This window comes from Cibotium barometz, chromosome 21, assembly GCF_041138505.1.
Source record: "Cibotium barometz isolate CiBa-2024 chromosome 21, ASM4113850v1, whole genome shotgun sequence".
Classification (NCBI taxonomy): Eukaryota; Viridiplantae; Streptophyta; class Polypodiopsida; order Cyatheales; family Cibotiaceae; genus Cibotium; species Cibotium barometz.
Window position 1 is genome coordinate 49,608,246 of NC_141066.1, and position 8,994 is coordinate 49,617,239.

An 8,994-nucleotide genomic window follows, 5' to 3' on the forward strand; every position below is an offset into this window, starting at 1 on the left:
ATAGCCAAGGAATTTCCTTGATTCGGATGCCTGCCTGACCAGCGCAAATAACATAACAAAGCTTGCCAATCTTGAATGAGTGTAGTCGCATATGGGGAACCCATGATTTTGCCAGTGAAGTGTTCAAAAACTATATCATCATAATTAGTGACCCAATTTCCATATGCTTCTATACACATGGTGACACACATATTGCCCAACATGCAAGCCCAAGGCTTGATTGTTCCACAAAATCAAGTAAAAGCATGGCCTTCCTTGCGAGAACATGATAATGGATATTGAGAATATTAAGGCCACCATGCATCTTAGGTGAACATACCAACTCCTGCTTCATCAAGCGGAGTGCTTTTTTGTCCGCTTTTGTTTTCCTTAGACATTCCAGGGCTTTAGACATGAAAATATCAATTTATCTACGAGACCATGACAACAAAGGGAGAGAATTGCACGTATGCCTTAAGTATGGACGTACTATTTGCAAACGTACATGCAATGGCCATGCAGATAGCTTCCAATATTCAATTTTGATATGAAGTTTTTGCATCACCACACTGTCTCTTCTTTCAGGGAGATCTCCCATCCAATGGGATATCCAAGATGTCTGAATATTTGAGTAGATGGCACAATTTGTCTAGGCCACAATAACTTATGCCAATCATAATTTTTCAGTGGAAGCAATTTAGTGAAGTTTACATGCAACCCAGTAGCCAAACCATAAAGTGAAAAAGTTTGCATAAGAACCACAATAACTTATGCCAATCATAATTTTTCAATGGAAGCAGCTTAGATTTAGTGAAGTTTACATGCAACCCAACAGCCAAACCATAAAGTGACAAAGTTTGCATAAGAACCTTCACATCAGGCTTTGTGTTGCTAGGAAAAAAAAAAGAATCATCGGCATAGGCTTGAGCCACAAACTGTTTTCCTGCCCCCATTGAAAGCCCATGCAACAGTCCATCCTGTGTCAAATTATCCAATTACAATAGCATAGGATGTGTAGCAATAGCAAATAACAGATTTTCCTAACCTCTAGGAAGATGAAAGTTCTCCACCCAGTATGCATTTTGTTGTGCCCTCTTGATATAGCCAAAAGATAACATTTTTCAGTTTGTGCCCAAAACCCATTCTGTCCATAACTTGGACTATGAAATCCCACTGCATAGTATCAAAGGCTTTACCTTTGTCCACCTACATAATAAGGACACCTTGCTGAGGGTACTTGACATATTCAATGCCTATGTAGGCATTAGCTATATTGTCAATAATTTGCCTTCTCGAGACAAAGCCATACTGATTGGGATGAAGTCCAGCATGCAATATTTCTTTAATTCTATTCACAAGCATCTTAGTCACAAGCTTGTACACCACAGGCATTAGAGAAATGGGATGTCGATCTGCCATATTTTCACATAGTTGTTTTTTAGGCAGCAATTTAAGCAATCCTTCTTTCCAGGAAAATGGCAACTTGCCAATATGCCAACAGTAGTTCATCATGGAGAGGATGGGCTGTTGTAAAACATCCCAAAAGGTGCAAAAGAACTCCACAGTAAGGCCATCCCATCCTGGGGACTTCCATTTACCTAGCTTCAGGAGAGCATCATCCAGTTCCTGCTCAGTAAATGGTTCATCCATACTAGCCGCTTCATGTTGTGTAACCATAGGCCGGACCTGCTGCAACAGTACATTTCGTGCATGTAATACATCTCCATTAGGGGACTGGGGGGCATCAAACATGTTTGCAAAGTATCGATGACAAACATCAGCACGTTGAGATTTGTTGTGCGTCCAAGTGCCATCAGATAGTTTAACTCTTGGAATAGAGTGCTTTTGTCTAGAGGTGTGCAAATTTTTAAAAAAGGATTTGGAAGAATACCCTTTGTCAAGGAGTGGCTTCTTTCTAGCTCAAGTTTGCCACTTGTTCAACTTGCGAGCATCATTTTGGTCAAGCCAAATTTTAGCCTGTGCCATAGTCTGTTGTTCATCATCTGTCAAAGGCCGCATTTGGCTGATTTCAGTATAATCTTGTAGGGCAGATTGAGCATGGGCTACCCGCATCCTAGTTTCTCTCGTGTACCATCTACCATAATCCTAAATAACAGCTTGCATGCGCATCACAAAACCATACCAGGCAACATCCAAATCCTCTCTCATATGTTACAGAAGAGGATGGATAGCTGCATGTACCATCTGTATAAATTGAGCATGTGATAGATAACTATTATTCACCATGAGCAGCCGTCTGTCATACAATGCATAGTCACCGATCGACATACCAAAATATAACCCAAGCCATACAGGCGCATGATTTGAGAGCCTCAATGTATGATCTAACCACATTTTTAAGGTATAAGCATCATATTGAAGAGCATGCAGAAGATACCATCTGTCCAAATGTGCCCAGTAGTCTGTAACTGCTTTATAGTGGAAAGTGAAACCTGGGTGCTGAGGCAAATGCTCACTATTCCTACGCTCAGGCAGCACCAATGTACCAACTTTCCATCACCCCTGCACCCCTTCCAGCCCTCATCCCTAATCCACCTAATGTGCCAGCTGCACCTACTGCTTTAGCCGTAGCTCCTGGACTGGCCGCTCCAAACCGACAACCTTGCCAATATACAACCCCTCGGGATTGGACTACTGTTCCGCGGAACCGTCCAATATGCCATCTTTCCCTTGTTTGTACAACTCACCCGTTGATGAGTTGATATGGTGCAGCTTTTTTGATCAAGCGTCGGGCTTGATCAGCGTTGAAGGGAGTGTCCTTCAATGTTCCATTAGCAAGGTAATAAACAATATCCTCCGCCCATTCTGGGACTATGCTAATAGAAAATAGTGCAGCATCTGGAAGTTCATCATCGACTCCTAATGGTGGTTCTCCATTAAGAATACGAGACATATGGTCTGCGTGCACATGTTGTGATCCTTTCCGAACAATGATGGTGAAGTCAAACTCCATCAGGATCAGAAGCCATCTCGATATTCTTCCTGTAACGCATGGCTTGTTGACAAGATACAGCAATGCTTGGTGGTCAACATAAAACACAAACTTGTTTGCCAACAAGTAGTGCCTAAATTTCTCGACTGCATAGACCATAGCAAGGCCTTCTCTTTCTGTTGTGGTGTAATTTTGCTCAGCGTCATTCAGTTGGCGTGACTGGCAAAGCTAACAGGGAAGTCCATGTTATGCTCCCCAGGTTGCGCCAATACACATCCTATTGCATATGCTGAGGCATCGATGTGGACATGGAATACTATTTCCCAATTCGGACTGTGAAGAATGGGTGCGCTTGATAATGCCTTTTTCAAGGTCTCAAATGAGATCTGGCACTCTTCAGTCCATTCAAAGACTATCAAGAGTCTGTACAAGCGTTGTACACCCTTGTAGTTGGTTGGTGGCGGCAATTCAACTATGAGTCTCACTTTTGCTTCATCAGTTGAGATGCCATGAGAGGATACAATGTGACCAAGAATAACTCCATGCTTCACCCAAAACTGGCATTTTAGAGGGTTGAGGGAGATACGGTATAGTCTACACCTTTCCAAGACTTTCCTTAGGCATGAAAGATGGTTTTTCCATGAGGAATTGACACATAAATCATCCATGAATACTTCTAAGAATTCTCTTAGATATTCTTTGTAAGCTGTGCACATTAATCTTTGGAAAGTGCCTGGTGCGTTAGTCAAGCCAAATGGCATGACACGATACGCGTACATTCCCCATTCTATGGCAAACGCCATCTTGTGTTGGTCACATGGGTCTATCACCACTTGGTTGTATCCTGAAAATCCATCAAGGAAGCTATAAGCCTCCTTTCCTGCTACTCTTTCTAGCACATGTTCGTCGGTGAAGGGTAGTGGGTAGTGATCGCGGACAGTAGCAGCGTTAACTTTTTTGAGGTTTACGCATACTCTTAACTTTCCATTCTTTTTCGGAACGATCACTATTGGTGACACCCACTCCGTGTGCTCAATCTCATAGATGAATCCGACATCTAAGAGTTTATCTATTTCCTCCTTCACCATTTTCGAATATTTTGGGTTCATAGGATATGCTTTCTGTTTGACAGGCCTCGACCCGTCAATGATAGGGATGGTGTGCTTCACCACTTCTGGCGGCACTCCCTTCATATCACTGTATTTCCATGCAAAGCAATCCTCAAATTCTTTTAGAAGATCAACTAGCTCCTTTTCTTCATGAGGAGGTAAATCCTTAGCTACGAAGACCGGTTTTGGGTCTTCTCCTGGTCCAGCTAGGTTTATCTCCTTTACCTCTGCAGGTCCATCATAAGGTGCATCTTGTTGATCCTCTTTGGTGCGTTTTGCCTTCTCAAATCGTACCCATCTCTCTCCGGTTTTATATTCTTTGAAGTGCTCGGGTACTTGTCGAAGGTCTTCCTGTTGGTCTTCTTCGAGTCTCTTTGTTTTGGCTTCGCGCTCGGCTGCTGCCAAGGTTTTGTTTCTTGCTCTTCTGGCAGAGCGTGTTAGTTTGGGCTCAGTTTGTTCGCTTTTAATGCTCACTGTCCTCACAGGAATGTCCTCGCCTTGCTCGCTCTGCCAATCCTGTAGGAATGTTTCATTGGAGTTGACAGCTCCAACATATTTGAGCCAATGCTCCTCTTCTCCCAGGGAGAAGATATATGGCTCGTCGCTTTTTCTCTTTTTTGTTTCGGTTTTTATGTGTTGGTTTTGTCGTTTGGCTCGCTCAAGTCTCTCATCCAAGTGCGTGGTCACCTCTTCAGGCAATTCGAGCGCAGTAGCCGTTCTCAGCATGTATAGATGTGACAGGGTCAGGCTTTCCTTCCAATTGGTATCTCGTCCCCTGTCCACGAGGCATTATGTCCATAGTTGCCAAGATATGCATCCAATTCTCAGAGTCGTCAGGCTCTGAAAGAGGCGCAACTTCTTGGTCCTCAACTGTGACAGGAATTGCCTCTTGGCACATTCTTAGGAAGGACTGACTGTCAGTCATCATTGATCCTTCTACGAGAGGTTCTCCTATGACTGGGTGGGCTTTACCAGAATCTAGGTCTACCCTTAATGTTTGGTCCTTGTTTCGAAGGTATACCCTGTTGTTTCCCCAGTCATGTATCAATCTGGCTGCTCTCATGAGTGGTCTCCCTATAATGCAATCATAAGTGTTGGGCTGGTCATTAAAGTTCATCACGACAAGCGAATGTCGGAATTGTAGCCCGCACACCGTGATTCTCACATTATAAAGTAGTCCCATAGGTCTGGTTGTGGCTCCATTTGCAAGCCTCACCACCAATGTTGTAGTCTCCAATTTCGGTTTTCCCCATTTCTCCCAACATTTTCTGGTGATTATGCTCACTCCAGCTCCTCCATCGAGGATGGCGGTAACTTCGTGTCCCTCATAAACAATTGGGAGTGTAGCATTGCCTGCATCGTTTTCGACATACTCTCCTAACTTGTTTACAGCCACGTTAGGGAGTTCCTCATCACTTTCTTCTTTTTCTTCAATGAACTTCGGAAGTACCACTTCCTCTTCAGGGCTGGTTTCTTCCAAGCTCTCTTCCAGACCTGTTCTTAGGTTTCCATCCACCCAATCCTTTAGATCCTTCCAGAGCGTAGGGCAACTTTTCAAAAGTGACCCTATTGGCATCTGGATGGTCGTTGATAAAAAGGCGTGGAGTCCAGCAGTGTCCCTAGGATACTCTCTGTATGACTGTGGCTCTTCTACCAGTTGTGCTCCTGGCGACACTGTGCACGGTATTTCCCTGACTGGGTTGGCTCTCTGAGTACGAAACTCATCCCCAATGACCTTGGAGAAAATTGTGTCGAAGCCCATGCCTAGTGGTTCAGAATCTGGTTCCAAATCTGGAACATCAGCTATATCTTGGTTGGTGATCACAGGTTCCTTCGGTGGGGCGCTACTTGCTGGATTGACTGGGACATGAGTGGGGCTCACAGATTCAAGTTCAGCCTGGGTAGCCCTCACAAGGTCTTGCGCTTCCAGCAGCCTTTGTTTTTCCAATGGAGGATTGGGAAACGATACCTGTGGTACCTTTCGGGCACCAAGGGTAATTGAAACACCATCCTCTTCTTTAGATCCACAGTAGTAGACGGGTCAGAGGATGTGTCCTTGTCAGTCCCATCTTGAATGATGACAGCGTGGGCTCCCTTTCCCACTCGTCTAGTACGTCGTTTTCTATGTTTTTTCCCACCCGTTTCCTTTTGTGAAGGTTCCTGTTGTGTTGGCGTGGGTTGCTTGGTTTGTGTTTCCTCAGGTTGAGTCTTTTTTGCTTTTCTCAGAACGGCGTCTGTCGCTCGGTTTTTACTTTGTAAACGAGTTAACATGTTAAGGGGAACAGTGTGAACTCTCCCATCCTTGACACTTAACAGGTTTAAGCCCGTGGCGAATTCTTTTCCTCCAGTTTGTGTCTCGGCCCTGAGAGGGCAATCCTTATACATATGTTCGTTCCCACATCCAGCACACAAGGGTGTGAGGATGGCTGCTTGAGGCGCTATGGGTAGACCCTTCCTCACTGGGCATTCTGCTATGCGGTGGGGTCCTTGGCAATGATAGCATTGCATAGGCGGCCTTTTTACCAAAGCATTCATGTCTCTTCCTCTGGCCTGAGGCGCCATTTGGTACACAGGGTACATGTTATCCCCATCCGTAACATAATGACTGACTGTTTGCCCAGTACCTGAGTCTTGTGGCTTGCCAAATGTGGTTTCGAAGATGTTGGTATCTTCTTCCACCGTGATCTCTTCTAAAGCCACTTGGTGCAATGGTGTGACTCTTGGTGCAGGGGGGTGCAATCAAGGCATGAGCCTGTGCATCTTTACCATCCCATTTAGCCTACTCAGGAGTAGATCCTGCATCCTCAGAATTTGTAGCAACAGAACCTGCAGCATCATCCACTGCACCTTCTTCAACACCAGCAATAATAGTCCTTGCCGAAGCACGATGAGTATAATGACCCTGCACAATATTCCATAAGCCCTTTGCAACTAATACATGGGGTATCATATAAGACCATAGTCAGTAGTTGGTCCCATCCAACTTGTCCTCTACAGGCAACCAATACATGGCGCATTATATAAGACCATAGTGGGTAGTTGGTCCCATCCAACTTGTCCTCTACAGGTAACATACGAAATACATCACTGTTATCAGCCATGGCCAGTGACTGTACTTGATGTAACTGTTGCCTGTATATAGAGAGTAAATCTGCACAAAACCAACCTGTGCTATCTAGCACAACCCAAAATAGACTAAGAGGCACCTGTCCTGCAGATTTGAACCTTAATAGAAAATCTGCACAATAGGACAAAATTGCCTGCACAGTGCTTGAAATGCAAAAACGGAGGGCGAAACGACCTCAGATCAAAATTTTGAAACGACCAAGCCCTATGGGCTTGTCTACGTCATATACTAATCTGCTGATGCCTGTGAAACCTCGTCTCGAATGGAGGAGATGAAGTGGAGGGTCTTGGCGATGCTGCCTTGAAGCTCTTGCCTGCTCTGATACCAAATGTTGGAGCTAGGGTTGCAAGAATGCACACATAGCTTGGAGAAGAAGAAGCTCAAGAGCACACAACACAAAAGTAGTATTACTAAGTGTGCAAGAACAAAGATAATATAGCCCTAGAGTGTTGGGCGTATATACAATGCATGGGGGAAAAAACCTCCTAGTGAGGGAAAAAGTGCCCCGGCGGTCCTAAGTGTGTTCACACACATCACTACCATAACATGCCAACAAATAGTATAAGATCGACTCATGGCAGCAGACTCATGGCAGAGTGTCGAAGAATATTTGGGCAACTCGACACACTTGCTTTGTTGAGCGATGTCATAGATCCTCTAGCAGTAAGAGCACATTTATCAGAAGTTACCCAATTATTCAAGACATTCAAAGCTATGGCTATGGTTGCAGTTCAAGTCCTGCCACCTATTGCAACCAGGCTAATTGTTGAGGTTACGTCTGCTATCGCCTCTGTGACCTCATCTTCTCCAAGCCATGTTACTGCCGTTGCATCTTTGCAACCGTTAGAAGCTATTAGAGGACCAATCTTTCATCAATCAAGAGATTTGGCTCCTTATATAAAGATTCTTAGACCAAATGACGTACATCCAACATTGGATACACGTCTCGGCATCGAATTAAATAGCCACGTTATGAAGTTGACAAGTAGCAAAAGATCTTTTACAGATCAATTCTATGCTGCAAAAGTGTTGCATTTAAGGGAAAGTGAGAGAGCCAAAGTCGAAGCTAAACTTTTGGTAGAGGCAACATGCTTGAATTTTTGCCATCCAGGTGTGGTCTCTACATTAGGGATTCTGAAGCATGTTTGCAACCCAATGCTAATTTCCAGATATTGGAATGGATCAACATTGGAGCATTGGCATATTTTGACTTTTTGGGATGGTCAATGAGTGTCGAATGATTTTATTGCCCTTCAGTCTGATGAAGAGTAGAAGAAAAAGCTGTAACAAAGTATCTTTCAAGTGATTCATGGTTTTGTCAATGATTTTTGTAACTACATTTTGCATTTTACGAATTGATTTTTGTAACAACTTTGAGTAATGAATATCTCCATAATTTTCACGATTATAAGTAATATTGTATATCGTCTTGTGTAAAGATTCAAAGTTTTAAGTTAGTTGTATATCATCTTGTGTAAAGATTCTAAGTTATCTAAGTGAGTTGTTAAAGTTAGTTTAGAAGAATTTAATCAGTGATACAAATATACTCCGACAAACATTGGCGTCAATTTAATCTTCAACAAGCACTAGCACAAGATCATCTACTTCGTCCATGTCACGTGCACTCTGATTTAAGATCAAATTAAGCTTCATCTTCATCTTTGCTAGAGCAAGATTTTTTGATATAGCCTCATGCGTCTATCTAGTAGGTTTTTTCACACTTTTAGTATTTGTTGTACGAAATGCAATGAACATGGTTGATCCATTATACGTATGTTGGAAAATATATATACCAAATCAGCTACTCTAGATGGTTTTAATCTATT